At 31.8% G+C, this 21,194-nt stretch overlaps 1 protein-coding gene across 2 annotated transcripts in view; it reads left to right on the forward strand.

Annotated features, from left to right (window-relative positions):
* Positions 1-8,770: 8,770 nt before the first annotated feature.
* LOC130447341 (uncharacterized) overlaps positions 8,771-21,194 on the forward strand; it is a 57,048-nt gene continuing 44,624 nt past the window's right edge. For both annotated transcript variants that reach the window (XM_056784109.1, XM_056784110.1), the window contains exon 1: positions 8,771-8,907. The gene's annotated coding sequence lies outside the window, so the exon portion shown is untranslated. The remainder of the gene's footprint in view (positions 8,908-21,194) is intronic.

Below are 21,194 nucleotides of genomic sequence, written 5' to 3' on the forward strand. Positions count from 1 at the left end.
AGGAAGGAAACAGCTCAAGGAAGAGCCAGTAAGGCGTTACCGCGAGAGAATCAAGTGCTAGGGGGGTAATGGAAAGACTTCCAGTTTATTACTGTATGTAATCGTCTAAAAAATACTTCATTTTATAATTATACGATGATTTTTCTTTTTAATTCATATAATTGTGTCAATTATTCTATTTGATTGGTGTGACGACATATTTCAACACTGTAGATAATTCAATAAACAATTGGTTTGAATATTGCTTATCACTCATCAATTAGGAGTTAATAAACTTTTTACTCAGTATTAATTTGTGTCAATGATGCAAGTAGGTAGAATTGTAATAATTGGTCAGTAATAAATAATAACGGTTTTGAAATACTATTATTAAAATAATTAAATCTACTTTATTAACAAAGAAAATGATGAATAAGTGAGAAAACAGAACCTATTTTTACAAAACAAAGATTTAATCATACAAAGTGTCCTCCAATTCAAAATAATGTTTATTTCTTCTGGTTGGTACAAATCTATGACATTCTTGGTGATGTAGATTGCCATCTGCCTCGCTATCGTTTTGGTATCCGAAGTGTTTTTTCCGTATGGTTTGTTATCTCTTGTGCAGAGCATGTACTCTGCGAATTTCGTGCCCATATCACCAAAATGGTGGTACTAGTATCTCTCTGGGCCTCTCTTGGGAGGAGTCTACACATTTTGGAAGCAGAACAATGAGATGTAGAGTCTCGTACGATAATCATGCTGAAAGTAATCTATTGATTAATATATATATATATATATATATATATATATATATATATATATATATATATATATATATATATAATAAAATTATATAAGTTGTCAATGTTTAGTCGTATTTTGATAAAGACTAAAATAGGTGGATACATCAATTTTTATCTGCTGTTTAAAACTAATTTAAAACTAAGATCTTCAACTTAATGTATACAATAAAAACTTGTTGAATTTCCGTTATGTTCAACTCTTTTAAAGCAAATATTCAACCAGCGCGTGCTGCTCGACAAGGTCCATTTTGATACTGAAATGTATATACGCTCCATTAGCTTTACCTTTACATAAAATTAGCAGTAAATAAGGACTACTTAGTGATTCGCGTCAGTCATTAGTTTCAAATGAGTAGCTCTGTGTCTAAAAGGCATTAGACTTGTTTCTAGTTTAGTTTCTAGTCTAGTTTCTAGTTTACGTCTGGGGTGTAGGGAGGGGATTAGACCTCGAACTTTTTCGTATTGGAAACGTTGCAAAATTAAACACCAAACTGTACTAACTTTAATATATTCCGAGCTTTTGAATACTTATTTATTTATCGTTTGGGAAATAATAGAGTAATATCCAATGGTTTTAAATTTTGTTATTTTATTATAAAAATACTAAATTCATTAATTTGAAAAATCAATATTCAAATTGACGCTTGATAGAAAAAATTATGTTAACAAATTATTTCCCACATTCCCACCTATTATTTCGAATTTCATGATTTGAAATGTTGGTTTGTCGATCCTCAAAGGAGAAAACAAATACTTTCCTGGCTAATACTTCAAAGTATATCGAATTACATATCCTTCAAAGAACGTGATATCATCGACAATTCGCCGAAATTGTCATTCATAATGACTCGCAATTACAAGGAGACGGTCGTAACCATTGACTAGTTTCGACGTTGTTGAGTCTCTTCAGAATGGCGTATCGACCTCTCGTTCGGAGTCTCTAATCCGAACTTAATGCACGGCTAGCCGGTGCTGCTATTTGATTCATGTAGTTAAATATTCCTCTGTAGACGTCTTCTGGCGAAATCTTCACTTCCAACTGTGAACCATTAGTCAAGTAGATCTCTGCCGTAGACGGCGATATGTGAATTAAATTATTAGATGATATATGAGGCATGTTCAGTAATTGAAAAACATATATCTATTTCCACCTATTATTTCGAATTTCGTGATTCGAAATGTTGGTTTACCGTTCCTCAAAGGAGAAAACAACTACTTTGCTGGCTAATACTACGAAGTATATTATACACATCGTTGTGTATGTTCGCTTTTCTTCATTTATTAATTCAACTTGTTCATATAAATGTACTCAGCTTTCTACTTAATTAAGTGTGATAGTCATCGATGTATAATTGTCAGTACTAATATCATAAATTACATATTTTATTTAATCGTTTTACAAATAGAAAGAAAATTATTTCTAGTGACTTTCCTAAACTTGAAATTATTGTATTAGCGTTAACATTAAAGACACCGGAAAATTCGACTAACATTTTTCACGAATTGAATTTAATTTTGGGGTGGAGCTAGTGCATAAACGCTGCAGTGATGCAAAACTATTAGAAAAATGAAGAGCCCAAAAAAGATTATTACAAAATTTAAATAATAATCATCTAAACTAATACAACCAAAATTTCAATACATCGCCATAGTCTTTAATACTTTATTAAAAAACTTGACCAGTTGAAACATTTACTAACTTTCTGAATGACCCTGTTGGAATGTTATTATTCATTTGTGATACTCTAGTGCCGCCATACTCAAAGTGTGTTCCGCAAGAATTTAGAACTCAGTTGCCACCCAGCACAGTAAAATAATTTCATTCTAACTTGAAACAGTGCATTTTACGAGGAGAGTTTAACATCACGCCGCTCTTCAATAAAACTTTATGGCAAACCTATTGCAAGTTCTTTACTTACAACGATCCCTGTACAAAATACGAGAGTCAGAAGATTAAAAAAATATATCTCTACAGTAGCCCAAATATTTATTCAGGACGGCACGCGCCTAGATAAAAAGAATAGACTTAATACTTAAGTTTAAGGTGATTTATTTATGCTTTATGTCTCACCGATGAGATGCGCAAGCCGCTTTAGCCTTTGTCTTGATGAAAACCAACCGCCTATATCTACTTGTGAGCGCGCAGTCACTTTGATAAAAGCCGCCGCTGAGATTAGACGCTATAGTTGTAAACATGCGACTTTCGGCTATATAACTTCAAAACAAGTCGAGATTGTTTACACCGCATTTTTTGTATTTCTATTTTTATTTCGGCTTTTTATTTATCAAAGGCGCCGACTCGAGTATTTTTAAGAATGCTCGAGATCGAGGCTAGGACTATAAAAGCGACGATCGCATTTCGACACTCGAGTCGACGATTAGCGTTCGGAGCGATAAGTGCCTATTTGCTAGAAACGAAGTTTTTTTGTTCTACTGCTGTATTCTGATTGTATCAGTTTTGTACATATCTTCTTTGGATTAAACTCTTCTACTCAGTAACGATCGTGCGTTAATTTGACCCCACCACCCTGAAAAGTAATTATTAATAAAGAAGAATGGAACGTTGGCTTAAAGGCGTTAAACGTGTTCTTTTGAAGAAGACATGCTTATGTGTTCACCGTTGCCCACAAACACTACCGGAGAAGAAATTTTTACTAAAATAAATATATTTTTTGAAGAAAATAATCTCAGTTGGAACGATTGCATTGACATTTGTACAAATGGGGCCAAGGCGATGACGGGTAAAACAGCAGGAGTCGTGTCACGAATACAAAAAAAACACCTAATTGTGGTTCCAGTCATTGTCTCCTGCATAGACAAACACTAGCAATGAAGCAAATGCCGTCAAACCTAAAATTAGTAATGGATGAAGCGGTAAAAATTATTAATATTATCAAATCACGACCACTACAATCCCGATTGTTCTCATTATTGTGTGAAGATTATGGTAGCAAACATAAAACACTGCTGCTCCATACAGAAGTGCGATGGCTGTCTCGGGGTAAAACTTTAACAAGGCTATTTGAACTTAAAGCCGAGTTACAAATGTTTCTTTCAGATACTTCTTTTAATTTGAAAGACCGTTTGTATGATAAAACTTGGTTGTTCCGACTGTCTTTCATGGCGGATATCTTTCAAAAACTGAACGAATTAAATTTATCATTGCAAGGTAAATAGACAACAGTGTCCCAGGCCTGTAACAAAATAGCTGCCTTTAAAAGAAAATTAGATTTTTGGATTATTTGCGTTAGTTAGAGAGAAATAGAAAGCTTTACGTTACTCAGTGAGTTTGTTAGCGATAACGAAATGTTTCAAGATGATGTATTTGAAGAATTGGTCTAATATCTCACTTCGATGTGCGCATCTTTTGAGAAGTATTTTCCCGAAGAACAGAATACAAAATTGAAACTGAATTCATGGATTCATAATCCTTTTTTACCCACCTTGCAAAAGCCCGAAAGTATGTCAAATGAGATATATGAATCTCTTTTAGAAATGTCATCAGACACAAGTATGGAGTCATTGTTCAAAACGACATCTCTCAACGATTATTGGTGCAGAATCCGTGATGAATACCCAATGCTTGCCAAAATGGTTCTGAATATTCTTCTTCCATTTCCAACAACATATTTATGCGATTATGCAGCCACGAAAACAAAATACCGGAATAGACTGGACGCCGAACCTGATATAAGACTTTAACTGTCTTCTATCAAACCTGATATCAACCAATTAATGAAAAATAAAAAACAGTTTCATACCTCCCATTAGTTATTTTTTTCTTTTTTAATATCTTCTATTTCTATTGTTATACTTGTTATGTAAGTAAGTAATAAGTATATGTTACATTCTACGTTTATTATGCTTATTAATAAAGAATATACTTTTAGAGACTATTGTTTTATTGTAGGGTTCCGTCAAGTATTTCGCTTTCCAAAAGGGTTCCGTCACTAAAAAAGTTTGAGAACCGCTGCTCTAGTGTGTTCTACGCGCTTTATATAACGTATTATGACTCAAGCTAAAGTACTGGCGGTTTAAAGCAAATGCGTGATTTGAGTGGATAAATTCCCTGCATTATTTTAGTTTTTGAATGAAAAAAAAAATCGAACAAATGACAAGTCTGATTAATAGCTTGAAACTGTTTTCTTTTTTGTAGTTTAAAAATTGATTTGAGAAGTACTTTTTGTTAAATACTAAATGTTCTTTATTCAGTGTTTAATAAAAATTTTGTTATAACATTATTAGCAAATTTATTCATTTACAATCCATTAAAATAAAAAAAAGCACTTATCTTTCTGATCGAATTAAAATAAATTGTTGTTATAAAATAAGAAAGTTCCAACTAGATAAAGCAAAAGAACATAAAAAATTAACAAAATGAAAATTCAGTCAAGTAGCCTCAAACAGTTTCAAGCTATTAATCAGATCTGTCATTTGCTATAGTCGATTTTTTTCATTCAAAAATTATAAACAAAAAAAATGTTATTTAATGTATCAAAAATAAAATTCAGCTAGAAAGACTTATTCTGAAAAGTTGGTGGTCGACCCCGGACTGAGAAGGGTCTGACCGGGAAGCGACCGGAACTTAACATAGAATTTAAATGGTAACATGGGAAATCTTATGGCCGGTTTCCTCAGAAACATACAGTGTATTCGGTGTGGAGCAGACAAATGCAATAAATTCCTTAAAAAATAATAAATAAGGGCGTGATGGGATAAATGCAGGGACACGTATACTGAATAATTTAGTGCTTAGAAAGAATTATTGGAAATTATTTCTTAGGTTCCTTTTTAAATTGATTTAATTAATGGATTTGGTGGAGTTATTCACTATTTTATATATTTATATTCCAAAGGCATTCCAAAAAGTGGAAATTTGGACATGAGAAAGCTGTGCGCAAGATGGGTGCTACAAAATATGGAGCCGTATTTTTGCACCGATTCATAATCATGAATGAAACGCAAGAACAATCAAAACAATGGACTGAAAAGAGAGAACCGGCTCCAAAGAAGGCAAAGACCGTTCCATCTGGAGGCAAGATCAAATATGTTGCTCAGTTAAGGATGTGCGGTATTTATTTTTTACATAATTAAGATTTGAAAAAACCTTATTGCATATATATGTTGATCTAAAACTACTTAAAAACTGTAACGCCAGGTCAGTTATTGCCGGAAATTCTCCTTTTGGTACCAATTTCCAGAAATCTTCAAAATCTTCTGAACAATTTTATGCTTTCGAAGAAAATTTGTTAGCAACAAGGCAGCCAAACTCATTACGAAAGGATTTATAAAAATTTGTACATTTTGTTTTTTACTTTCGAAATCTTGAAATCTCCTCTCAAATGAATATGATAAGCATTTAATTTTAGATTAGTATTTAGAGTAATTAACAGAAACAATATTGAGCTCCTCTTTCTAATGTTTTAGTGTGGGGAAGAGAGCTAATTGAAAAGAGATTTTGCTTTCAATCCGTTCATCAAATTAAACATAGTCGAAAGTGAACACTCCTTCCCTGTAATTCGAGATTCAAAATATTGAGGTAATTCGTAATGTCAAAAAGAAAGCCTAAAAGCCATTGCACAGCACAATACAGTTGTACCTCTCCATATTCTCTGATTTCTTCTTCAAATAATAGCCCGAATTGACGTCTGTTAAGACTTTTTGCACATATGTAATTTATGCAGCGTACTACTGGATCCATAATTTTTTCTATTGTGCCAGTTACTTCTGGGACGATCTTCGAATTTACTTCATACAATTGACGTGTAACTATGTAAAATAGTAAAAAGTTAATTACCTATCACGTTTTGTTATGACTTATTTTCTTTTCGTTTGCTTCCTATTCCTCATTATTATTTGTTTTGTTTGTTTTGAGCTCTGATGTTGATGAAGCAATACGATCATTTGGATTTCCAATTCTTCTCGTGATCTCCAGCACTATCTTTTATCTGTCGATACAAATTCAACACTGGCATACTTTCTAGTAAACTTTTAACCTTCATTAGATTCTATATAATATTTTATTTTGATCCCTACCTATAGATATCTCAACAGAAGCTTGCTACTTTTGGTAAGAGATGTAAATAGAGTTGTAATAAGCAAACAAGCTTTTTACTTCTTTTAGAAAAAATTACGAATGAACAAACAAAAAGTGTAGATTTACCACATATGAAGAAAATGTTACCTGCAACCAACCAGCTCTTTTAATGTTACAACAATGGTTAAAGTATTTTCATTTTTCCTTAGAACTCGAACAAACTATGAGATTGCATACGTAAATTTAATACTAATGTTAGTTCCAAAATTAAACACGTTGAGATCTGGTGCGGTCCATAGTACCGCAACTGCACTTTCTCCATTTTCTATGGACCGAACGACGTATTTTATTTCGAAACTTCTCCGCGGTACAAGGGACTATACTCAAATGTGTTTTACAGTTTGGTTAAACCGTCCTTGAAATATTAATTTACACTTGGTCCTTTTGTTTTTTTTATGACGATTTTTTTACTGTACCCTAGACTATCTTTTCTTACCTTGTGACTGGGACCTTCTTTCTTCACTAGACAATGGGTTTTTTGGTTTTGGCGTTTATTAATCAGCAACAGCCATAGTTTCTTTCGTCAGTAACTTCTTTGCTACGCTACACTGATTTGAGAATCAGTAATCGCTATATTTTTTTTATAACGAATTTAGGCGTTTATCAGTTCTGTATCAAATAACAGCACAATAGCAATTTTTCTATGCCCCATCAACGTCCTTCTCAAACAACTGTTGTAATTTGCCAGATCGATCAGACAGATCTATAGAAGATTCTTTTATCGTTTTCTTTTCTAATAATTTCATTTCTTCAGCTTCTTTTTTGCAATGTCTTTGGGTAGTGCTGTTTTTTCATAATGTCCCCAATAAATGGGATTAGTTTCTTCGCAACTTCCCTGCTAATTCAAAACTTATATCATACACACAAAAAAAACATCATTTCTTGCACATTTTATTCGGAATAAATATTTTTATTATTTTTCATTCCCTATATGTAAAAACAAAAAAAAAATTGGCTCTGGGGAAAATTCATCAGTTTTGGTTAGGGCTCAATGTGTTAAAGAAGATACACATTGATTTCAAAAAAAGAGTTCATGAGCAACATTCTCAAAGAACTGTAAAGATAAGTAATCACAAAGGCGTGAGGACAAAGAATCCGTACAAATTTTTTCATTTAATTCAATAATTTGCACATTATTCTATGAAACAATGGTTACTACACTTACTTTTAAATCATGAAATGCTGAAACTGGCCTTTACCGAAGTTTCCGCCAAAAATTTTCAATTGGCATCAGCTGAGGCACATTATGAACATTTCTAGGCTTCTCAATAAATGGAATAGACAAGATCCCACAACGTCCTTTGTACAATGAGAAGTTGCTATAGTTTTCTAGCACACTACGCTGAAAAACTACCATGAGAAGATGTCATATCTCTTCGAATTTTTCAGTACATTGTTTAAAATTGAAACAATACAAATTTTATTTAGAGACAAGTAGTGAAACCATCGGTAAAGGCGCAAATACATGCTTGGTAATTCTTATAACAAAGGAAATTAAACAGAGTCGTAATGAGGTAACTTTTTTTATGAAAACAAATTTATTATCACGAGGCGCCACTGGTACTATCCAAAATCAACAAATCTAATTAATCGACTGCATAAAGAAATTATACAAAATAGGCCAATACCGATTTGTCTACAACCCAAACGTTATTTATTTCATTTAGTACTGCAGTATGTATATCCATCACCTTTTTTTCGATGTCTCTTAAAGTAGGTCAACCACTCTTTTCATTTTCATCCGGTTCTGTCTGCTTCTCTAGTAAAACACGTTAATATCAAATGTACCATTCTAACGTGCGATGGTTACTGATTACCGTTGATAGTGGTGGTTAGTATGTGTTATACTCGCTACTAAGTGGTACCATAGTAGTAGTACTATTCATTCAGTACCATTCGAAACCAGTGTATGTCGAAGCAACGTAGTGTTTCGGTAGTATGTGAGATTTTCGTCATTTCTAGTTGTAAGTGAAGTATTTGTTACTTTTATTGTGTTGTGTTACAAGAAAAGATCGGATTTCAAAAGTACGTTGCTCTTTACATTATCATGGAATAAATTGACGAAAAAGCTTGATATTTATTATGTTAATGCACCAATTAATTTAATTTGATACTGAGCACATTCAAACACTTTCAAGTATTATTTCAATCTTATTGACATGTTAATTTGGTTTTTTAATTAATGAAACCAAATATTTGCCTTTAAATCTCTGAAGCACTTGAAACTACAGATGAGCAGGACACCCGAAAGTTGTTTCTAAACTCTCCTTGCTATTTTTTCTACCAATTACCTAATATAGAAGTATTTATTTGAGTGAGTCTTACTATGATATTGAAATTTGAAATTCGTCGTCTCTAAGTATCTAAAGCTCTTGCAATTCTTTCTTCAAATAAAAAGCTAATTAATTAATAAATAATATTCATTTGAGTGAGTCTTACTGTGAAATAGTCGACTTTAAATCTCTGAAGAAGCTGCAATTTTTTCAAAAAATGAAAAGCGAGGCTGAATAATGGCAAAAACTTATTTTTATTAAATTTTGGGTCCTGCTTTGAGGCCCCATATCTCTTTGAAGAGGCAGCTGGGTAAATAGGTAAATTACCCCAACGTCATGTAAGTATTTGCTTGAATGAGTCTTATTGTGATTTTGGGTATACCATAGATGAGCAGGACACCCCTAAAAAGTCGACTCTAAATCTCCGAAGAAGTTACAATTTTTTCAAAAAATGGAAGGCAAGGTTGAATTGTTACAAAAAAAATTTTGGGCCCTACTTTGAGGCCCCTTATCTTTTCAAAGTTGCAGCTTGGTATATAAGTAAATCGCTTCTAATCGTCATATTAGTAATATCTTGAGTGGGTCTCATTGTGATATTGAACTGTTTTGGGAATATTATATAATAGCAGTACACTCTAAAGCAGTTAAATATGAAACGAAAAACCGATAAACCTCATTCTAGTTACTAAGAATATGTTTGAGAGTGCTGAGACACTTATTATGTCTTTAAATTGGAGAAACATGATCAAAAATGACTTTGTTAACCCATATAACTTACGGGATGTAGCTTGTTATAGAGGTAAATGCTGTGAATAGTCATATTTTGCTCTTTGTCGGGTCTTATCCGGGAATATACGTCTTCCGATTCATAGCCGCCATCTATCTATATTCTACTATAGGCTTTTTGTTGGTTCTCTCTTATCAATTTCCTCTTTCCAGCTTTTCGTAGTCTTCTTCGTCTCTTTTTCCCTTGTGTCCAGCTTCAGCAATTGCTTCTTCAATTGAACGGCATTTCTTATCGGCTAGCATTTTTCTGAGATCAGCGAATAGCCAGGAGCCACTGGGGGACGAGGAAGCAATTCGAATTGTGATTCGGTACATTATCTTGACGAAACAATGTTTCTTTCTTCTACATATAAGGCCGTTTTTCTTAATTTTAGCATTCAATTGTATTCGCTATTGGTTGTCTTTCCATTTTGGAGATAGTCGATGAACAATATTCCAAGCGCATTCCAAAATACTTAAGCCTAAATGACTGTTGTGCCTTTAGAAGCTTCGGACGCAGTTCACTAGCTGCAGTCCACTCAGATGATGATCGTTTTGATTCTGGAGTGAAGTAATGGATCCATGTTTTATCCATTATTATATATAAATGTAAAAAATCTGATTTATTGCGTGTAAACATCTCCAAACTGCTCTGAATCATCAACTCGTTGTTGTTTTTGATCTACTGTGAGTAAACGCGTCATCTACTTTGAAAAAAGTTTTCTATTGGTCAAATTTGTAGATTTTTTTTATGTTTTCTGGAGTAACCATCCCAATTGGACGACCAGAACGTTCACCATCATCGGTGTCTTTACGACTACACACAAACAAACGGTTCTTCTCGATTGAGTCTTTTAAAAGTTGGCACTTCATAAACGTCATATAGTTTGACAATGGCAGCGCTATCTGTGTATCAGTCACACGACTTATCAAGGTGTTCTTTTCTGTACATGTACGTACAAGTTCAAACTCTTTCGCTCCCTGTTCGTTTCTGTTTGAGTTTTTCTATAACTACTTCATCTTCAGTTGTTTTATCTCTGCTTTTACTATTCTACTCTGTGTATTTTTATTCATTACTGCGAAGTTATCATTGAATTTCATTCTACAAACTAAATGATTGAGACGAGAACTTCCGTTATTATGTTATTAATTTCTCTTTTGTATCGGTAGATCACGAAAATTAGCTGAGTAAACGTTATTATTTTATTGTATTATTATCAATAACTGTTATTCAAACTAGACATTATAATATGTGGAACTTAATACAAGAATAGGTGAGCCTCGAGGCTTTGTACTTGAACCAGTTATATATCTAGTGTACATTAGTAGTTTACATAATCTAGATTCCTACTGCATAATCATAAACTTCGCTAATAACATTGCCATAATTAATATTAATGAAACGTGAGAAATACTTAAAAGGTACAGCTGGAATTGATATCAGATTTTGGTTTGAATAGTACGTTGTTTATCACTTTAGCGCATACATGAAGTTTGCTGAGGATTAAATCATAATCAACAAAACAAAAATATACACAAAACGTAAAACTAAACTAAGTCTATGAGCAGCGCTTCGCTGTCCCGAGAGAGAATAATTCAAAACTTCCCGCCTTTGCTCTTGTAAGTATAATGGTTTTTCCCAAAACGTGTGGTGGTCTATCAGAGAGGATCAAGTTATTTGCATAGGACAATAAGGAGATTATAAAACAAGGAAATTGTTCGGGGAAAAGAGAATTTTTAAATGCAAGGGCGTGGTCGTCACAGTTTGGTGAATCACCTGGATTGATACGCCTAATTCGAGTCAGTAACATTTTTTTTTTCTTACTTGGTACAACCTTTTTGGATGATTATGTGAAAATTGGAACGTCATATTTCAATTAGTGTCTCTTTGTTAATCGTTTGTTTACGATGCGATAGTTTTGTCTAAATATAAAAATTTTATGTTTGAAATGGAAATACGGTTACGAAATCCTCGAAAACGAATTCAGTGAACGATATGAAATTGTCGAGAACCTGCTTCATGCTTCATTCACTTCTATTAATAACGATAACATCGAAAAAGTTGAAGAAATGATGATCGACAATGAGGCTTTCAATATTTTGATAAAAGCCGAAGTCCGTCGAAAAGTTAATATATTTGCCTTCTTCAATAACTAATTTAATTTAATTTTGTTCTCGTTGACATCAAAAGTTGCTAGTTTATTTTCAAATTTTATTCTGAACACACTGTATACATTACCACTACACCAGCATTCAAATTGTCTTCGGGGACTGAACGTAAACTTTTCACTTTCTACTTTTACCTTCAATCTCTGAAGACGATAACTTGGTAACCAAAACGCGCCTCAGATTGTTTAAAATGTGAGTGTAGGTGTAGTGGTCGTGTATACCGTGTGTTCAGTATGATTATCTCGAATGCTTCCAGAAACTTCAGCTCAGACAATGAATTTGAGCATTTTTTTTCTACCAGAAATTAGACAGCTAAACGGTTGGAAGACTTCTCGCATTTTATCGTATCTTTTTGTACAGTAGTTAATATTGTAGCTTTCTAAGAAGCTTTTATTTTATTTAATCCGAGTTAATAGGAGGTTCTAAACATCTCGTCTCTTAATCTTTGGTATATTTTCAAAGTTGAATTAGTAAAAAAAGTAATATTGAAGATAAATTATTATGAAAACAAAAAACAATTGCTTCGAAACTACTAACTATTTAGTTATATAATAATTCATTGTTAATGATGATCAACACTTTCAATTCTTCTCTCATAATGTCGAGTTATGTCATTCAATTAATTGAAGTAACACAATGTATTTAATTTTTAGCACATTTTATATTTGTTTCCAGTTGTGCTGTCAATATTCTGTACAGTTTTAAGCTAAATAACCATAAATTTCTAGAAGATCATTTTCTTTATTTTTTATTCTTCAGTGATGACCAAATAATACTCGCTAATGATGATGAGGATGATAATGATGATACATTAATGAGAAATTACAAAAATTAGACAATGAAAGAGTGTAATAGGAGTTAAAATAAAGATAAACTACATTTGAAACTAGTTTATTAACAGTCGCTTCTCTGAGCAAACAAGAACTGAAAATAACGAAATAAAAGATAATAACGATGGTATAGAGAAAAAAGAAGAAACTTAGAAAAATATTATATAAATGAAAACATAACAAAATAAAAAAGATGATTATAAAAACACAGGAAATAACATAAGACGAAAGATGAAAGAAAAATTTGATAAATATTTGACGGAAAACATTGAGAATGAACCAAATTGAAACAGTGAAAAATATGGATATCAATAACAAGGCGAAACATAAGAAGAAAGAGTTAATAGAAAAGAAGATCAACACAGAATAAACAGAAAAGAAGTAGAAGAAGAAGTATACAAAATAGGAGTAGAAGAGAGAAGAGAAATGAGATTTGGCATAGCTTCAAAAATAATAAAATGACTGGAATGAAAAGAAAAAGAATTCTCTGATAGTAATACAGACGAATTAATGACAAAATATTGATAGTGAAAAAGTATGAAATTCACTATATGTTGCACAATTGGCTCTGGATGATTCCCGATAAAGTGCAAAACGTTGAAAAAGTTTTCAGAAAGCAAGCTCTGAAACTTTTGAATATTTCACCTGCCAAAACATTGAGTCTAAAGACCATTAAAAGATAATTTGGCGTGTAAAATAAACTTCGTACCTAACGGATTTCAACACCAGAAGAAGCTATTTTTCAGTTAGGTATATTTTGAAGCTAACTTAGACGATGAAACATTCCTACAGTATAAAAAATAAATGGACCGATAAAAAATTTTTTAATGTCCATTTCAAATTCTTAGGAATTTCTAAATATTTTTCGTAAATAAGAAGCTGAAGAGAAAATCTACAAATTTCGACAAGAGATGTTTTCATTTAACTTTCAATAATGAGTAAAGAAAATGGCGACGATAAAATATGTATGGACAATTCTAATTGACAAACGAATCCATCAGCAATTGAACGTGAACAAACAACAATTTATAAATGTTACAAACACAGTTTGTTGTGTTTCAGAGGGCTTGAAGGATAACTTTTAAAATTTTAAATTCTTCCGAAATTTCTGCTACAAATTTCGACTAGAGATGTTTCCATTTAACTTTCAATAATGATTAAAGAAAATGGCGACGATAAAATGTATGGACAATTCTAATTGACAAACGAATCCATCAGCAATTGAACGTAAACAAACAACAATTTATAAATGTTACAAACACAGTTTGTTGTGTTTCAGAGGGCTTGAAGGATAACTTTGATTGATGAAGTGAACGTCGAAAGGTCTCGGTATTCAGAATGCAATGAAAATAACTGTGAATGGAACGGAACTAATACAAGTTAATTATTTATTCCTTTCACATTATACAAGGTGTAATAATCACCAATAATATTAATTTAAACAGGGTCGTCATCAGCTAGTTTGTACTACATAGAAAATTGTGAACACATACTATTTTGTTATTTTTTTTACGAATTGCAAAGTACACCCAAAAATAGCATTTCCTCAATGAAAAAGGAGTTGTAATCAATGGACCAGACGTTTGGAAAGGTGTGTTGTAAGGGAAGGGGAGTTTATTGAAGAGGAGCATGCGAATGTAGAATAATTTTTATCATAAAACCCTTTTTCGTAACTTCGTTATTTAATAGCCAGAACTTGTAATAATAGTCAAAAAAGACGGTGCTTGCTAAATTTTATCAACTTATTAATTAGTAGATAAACATATTTTCTTCTTTATACCCAGTTTTTAAACATGTCTAAAGTCCGATAACATCCCCTAAGTATTGAGAAAAAATTAATCATTTTCTAAGCAGACACTTTTTTGATTAATTTAAAATGTTTTTAAAAAACGGAGGGATTTGTGATAATTTAGTTCAGCCAATGTCAAATGCGTTTCAAAATACATCAAAACCCACACAACAAATAAGAAATTTCTCTTCCGAAGAACTATACCAAATGAATAATAATGAATTCGAGTTAAACTAGGATGCAACTTTCACCAATCCGCATTCAAATATGTAATAACAATTTTACATTATACTGCTTAACATAAAGAATAACAAACGTTTTTTTAAATTTATTGTTCAATAAAAAAAAACAAACAGAATTTATTTCTGACAATCAAAAAGGTTCACTCATTGATTGTGGGAAAATTCTACTTCAAATTAGTATTCTAATTATATAAACATTTTTCAAAAATATGACAAACAGTTATTAACGTTATTAATGATAATTATGATATTTGTAGTTTTACTTTCATCATACCTTATTGAAAACGTTAGTACTTATTTTGAGGACAGAGAGGTTTCTAATTATTTGGAAGTGATGAAAAATATTTTTGTCAAGTCGGAAATTTTTGCAGCAATCGTCATACTTTTATTTCGACCGTGGATGGAGATGAAAGTATCAGTGGATTCTATAAAAATGAAATAAAAAAAACATCTGTCTGTAAGTGCGTTTTAAGGTTACATACAACGACACTTCTTCATCTATGGCGAGTGTTCAACGTTTCTTGACGTGGTCGCACGTCGTTTTCACAGTATTGTATTGGCTCATCACCAATTAAAGGTGTTCAAGATACCTGAGACAGTAGACATTTCAAAATATCGCGTATGTTGTATCTGGATGAAATTATGAGCATGAGAAAGCTGTCAGCGCGTTTGCTCACTCGAGAAATCATGAGAACACTACAGAAAAGTGTTTTCATCAATCTATATGAGTTTATGCCTCGTTCTATGTTAGTCGAAGAAATATTGATCTACTGGGATACATCAAAAACCAAGGAATAATTTATATAGAGTATTTTACCCAACGATCATGCTCCAAAGGAAGCGAAGACTATCCCATCGACTATATGATGGCGATGTCTATCGTTTTCTGGGATTTAAAATGTGTCAGCTACTTGAGGAAAGACAAAATGATCACAAGGCTGAATTATATCGATGCAATGAAGAAATACTCACCCAAGCTACGGCTAAATTGGTGGTATTCCTCAAACTCAGCATGATGCGAATTCTTTTTGTTTTAATGTGAAAAATATGTAGTACTATAAATAAAATATATTGGAAAAACTCACCAGCGAATGTCCCCACAAATTTACCAAAATTTAATTGAAGTTTTTTCTTCAGTAAGCGTTTTAGATAGAGGAATCGACATTGAAATTTTATTGAAGTTTTGGAATGGATTTGACAACGAATAAATGTCTTCAACAATTTGAATCTGCTAATTAAAAAGGAGTATTTAGTCATAATGATAAATCCACGAAATAAGGAAAATATTTTATAAAAAACGTACAAGGCGTGGTATTATAAAAATCGTTAATCAACATCTAATTTAGAATTTGTATTTCAAATAAATAATTCTTACAATAACCGATTACTTTCATAATTTAGTAATTTAGAATTTGTATCTCAAATAAATAATTCTTACAATAACCGATTACTTTCATAATTTAGTAATTTAGTCACGCTCTGTATGGAAAGTGCAAGAAATTTGTAATTATTATGAAGATTTATATTTATTTACATGATTTTTCTATTTTATTCATTATTTATATATATATATATATATATATATATGCAACAAATATTCTTCGTCAACGACCCTGATAACTTCAGACGTCGTTGCTTTCTACCGTTTTCACAATAAAATATTGTGGCATAGTTTGTTGATATTAATGTAGAGAATTTCAGTACGTGATGATGTGTAAGTGTTTCATAAGTCGTATTTTCGTACAATATTAATGGAAAAAAACAATGAAACATTTTCAAGTCAATTTTCCTCTATTTACATTTTCATCTAGCCAATATACAACTTTTAAATATTTAGGAAAGTACACAAAGAATACAAATAACTATCAAGAAGTGAAGTTATGCGATAGAATGTATTTTAGTTTAAGAACATTTTTAACAAAGAAAAAACTTTACATTCGTTCAAATTATCAAGACTAGTTAGCTTTTGATTAGTATTAAGCAGCCGTGGCACTCAACTTGCAGATAGCTTCTTCAAATTCAGTTTCATATCAATTACAATGAATGACGTTCCTATACGTTATGGTATAGAACTTTTTTAGTCTAATATTTACATAGCTTTTCTTCGGTTTCTTTAATGGTTTTCCACAAATAATAAAGCTGAACAAACAAAGATCTATCTTAGTATTGTCACTTATTCCTGTTATCCCAAATTCTGGATCATCTCCCGAGTCTTTTATTAAATTTTCCAACAATTCTTCTTACTGCGTATGACGTTAGTTAAATATTTTAATTAACTTTGTAAATAATATTTATTAACATAAAATATAAATAAATAAAGTGATTTCAATAATCTGACTACTGTTTTTGTTGGATGACAACACTGTTAAGAACACTCTATGCGTATTTATGCTGTCTTAAATACTAATTCTATTGTATACAAAAGCTATAATTGATTATACGATGTTTGGCTTCTAAATAACGAGGCTTCGCGCCTAGAGGGTGCTCTAGACGTGGTTTTTGAGTAGTGTTAGCGTTTTAGTGAAGGCCGAGAGAGCACTGAAGATGACCAGCACCCAGGTCGCCCTGTGACTATTTCAACTCCGGAAACAGTGACCAAAATCAACCAAATTGTGCTCGCAGTTCGTCGAATAACCATCCGGATGATTGCCGAAGTTGTAAACGCCTATAAATAAAATTTTACTTGAGGAATTACACAAAAGTCTGTCTGAAGCTGGTGCCAAAAAATCTGACTCCTGACTAAAAGCTATTGTGTCAACGGGTTTGCTCATATTTCCTTAAAAGGTTAGAAAAAGATCTGCTCTGAAAGGGATTTGAGTCGATGGAAGCGGTAAAGCAAAAAACGACAGAGCTCCTAAAGGCACTCACCAAAGAAGACTTCAAGCACTGCTTCAATCAATGGAAAAAAACTTATGGAAAGGTGTGTGGTGAGGGGAGGCGAGTATATTGGAGGGAAGCATTCGAATGTTGAATAATTTTTATATTAAAACCCTTTTTCATAACCAGTCTCGTTATTTAATAGTCATTATAATGGTGAGAAATTTGGTAAGTTAATGAAACTTCAAGTGTATAAAGGGCATATGGAATCGCTTAAGTAAGACGTTGAGGACAGTAATTTTACAATAAATCTTAACGAATACAATAGTAAGAAGATGTTAAATAGATTTATGATTATTAAAAGTCAAATTAGGATTGTCGAGAGAATTCGCTTAATTCAAAATCAAGCTCATTTTCTTTTATTGATTTTCTCAATTTTTTAAGAGTACGTTTAATGAATTGTGTATTACTTAATCATAGATCCGTATATAAATTGAATGGAAAGTAATTTATCAAAATTTAATATTACATAGACTCCAATTAACAATTGAATAGATAAAATCAATACCACGAATGAGATTAATAGAGACCAATAAATAAAATCATGGAATGAGTAAAAAACAAATGGATCGTAACTTTAATGGATTTGATCCTACGCTGGCCAAGAAATAAAAGGATAATAAAAACCAACCATTTATCGATAACGGCGGACTTCACGATGTGTAAGCAATGGCTCAACGGGTATTTTTAGACCACCCCAATTCACTAGACTATATAAATTTACCACATACGTAAATGAAGTGAATAAACAAATTTTGAGGTTGATGGAAAAGTTTTTAAGCAAAAACTAATCTTTATCCAAGAACAGACAGCGTGTCCTCCCAAAATTCTTTGTTTTTTAGTTTATTTAGGCTGTTCTCAGAGTAGTTTAGTAAATAAAAGTCCAAATATAATTTCTCTTCGCTCAAGACTACCTCAGGATTCGGTGCTATTCCCCAAGTTTGTGGAACATTCTCTACGACGATGTATAATTTCTCTACAGAAACAAAAACATCTCTAAATATCTGGTTAACTTTATGATGCTTTGTCCAGTGGAATTATTTTTAAAGAGTTCTCTGCTTTTGAAAGATATGATATGAGCATGGATGATGCTGAACGTCCAGGGGCGTCACTAATATCTAGTTACTTCCAGTCGAGAAGGATAGTTCTAGAAAGCAAGGAAATATTTTAAATGGGCTCAGGACTACCTCAGGGTTCGGTGCTAGCCCCCAAGTTTGTAGAACATCCTCTACGACGATGTATAATTTCTGTTATCTACAGAAACAAAAACATCTCCAAATATCTGGTCAATTTAATATCTAGTTACTTCCAGTTGAGGAAAATAGTTCTAGAAAGCAAGGAAACACTTTAAGTGGGTTAGGGACTACCTCAGGGTTCGGTGCTAGACCCCAAGTTTGTAGAACATCCTCTACGAAGATGTACAATTTCTCTTCTCTATAGAAACAAAAACATCTCTAAATATCTGGACAACTTAATATCTAGTTACTTCCAATCGAGAAAGATAGTTCTAGAAAGCAAAGAAACACTTTAAGTGGGCTAGGGACTACCTCAGGATTCGGTGCTAGCCCTCAAGTTTGTGGAACATCCTCTACGACGATGTATAATACCTCTTATCTACGGCAACAAGAATATCTTCAAATATCTGGTCAAATAAATATATAGTTTCTTCTAGTCAAGAAAGATAGTTCTAGAAAGCAAAGAAACACTTCAAGTGGGCTAGGGACTACCTCAGGGTTCGGTGCTAGCCCTCAACTTTGTGGAACATCCTCTACAACGATGTATAATTTCTCTTCTCTACAGAAACACAACACCTCTAAATATCTGGTTAACTTAATGATGCTTTGTCTAGTGGAATTATTTTTAAAGAGTTCTCTGCTTTTGAAAGATATGGTATGAGCATGGATGATGCTGAACGTCCAGGGGTGTCATTAACTGTAACATTTTTAACAAGGATTATAAAAATTCTTGCACTTTTAGCTTCGAATGAAGTGAATCAAAAACTGGCTAACATCAAAAATTCAGACCAACGTGATTGGAAAGTAATAAATTAGCTTCTTTTGAAAAGGACGCAATCAATTAGGAGATGCATATGTACATGTGCATTTATTCAGGAATCGCTTCTTGTTATGCTTATTTCAAAGTCTTCCGAGCATTATTCTTAAGCTTGAGAATAAGCTATGCTCCATAGTTTTTGGAAATCAACGTATTTTAATTTTTAATGCATCTAAATGTTCTTGATTTTAGGTCTCTTCTGTTTTAAAATTAGTTTTTTTTTGAAAATTTTTAAAAGAAAGATAAATTTTGACGTTTCGACTTTTCTTCAAGTCTTTATTAAAATATCTTATTTTGTTTTTGATAAGAATTCGTAGGGTCTTGTTTAATTTTTTGCAAGTTGTCTTATCTTGTCTTGTTTAGTTGTCTTTTTATTTATGAATTCTTTGATTTTAGTTGAATTGAGTTAAATGAGTTAAATTCTCGATCCATTTTGATTCTATTTCAGTTGTATTTTCAGCAATAGGTTGTTGTTTTAATATTAGCTTATAAATTTTTTTATATTTTCTTCTTTGCATTTATTAAAAAGTGATTCAGTTCTTTTTCGACATTTTTCCTTAAATTTTTGGAAAATATTATTAGGAATTATTCCATTTATTTTAACTATTATGCTTTTTAAATTATTTTTCTTATTCGAGTAGTTGATAAAGACCATTTAGATGCATTAATATATTAAAAGGTCTAAGAAATAAATTGAAGAAATTTATAATTTTTAAGTGAGTTTTATATTGAATTTCAGTAAAATTATTAGTGATAATGAAATATTTAAAATTTTTACTAATAGAATAAGGAAAGTCAATTAATTCGAAATACTGCTCTGAATATCAAGGTCTAGAAATTATTATATCTGGTTGTGATATTTCTGTCACTAAGTATACTTGAATAATTTTATTGCTGTATCACTTTAATCAATAAAGTAATAAGAAAATACTAAAATTTTTGTTAAAACGTGAATATAAAAAATCGCACTTGCTACTATAAATTTACGTGTCACTAGATTTAATTAAAGAGAACGCAGGAAAATTTTTATTATTTCAATTAGTCAAAGTATGATACAATTTTCACTTTTAACCTGCTTTTAATTAAATGAGAAAATAAGTACAATAGATGTTTTTTAACACAAAAATCGTTCTTTTTTTCTAATTGATTTGTTTCACATGTATTTGTTTTGTAATTAATTTTAAAAATGATTTGGTCAAATTAAAGAGAAATCGAGCTTTTACAAAACTTGTTCCCGTTTAACTAATGGATATGTCCATCTATTTTCCCTTTCCTAACTGCTTTTTAATAAAAAAACCAGTGACCTTTGTGAACT

Source organism: Diorhabda sublineata, chromosome 8, assembly GCF_026230105.1.
Source record: "Diorhabda sublineata isolate icDioSubl1.1 chromosome 8, icDioSubl1.1, whole genome shotgun sequence".
In the NCBI taxonomy this organism is placed as follows: Eukaryota; Metazoa; Arthropoda; class Insecta; order Coleoptera; family Chrysomelidae; genus Diorhabda; species Diorhabda sublineata.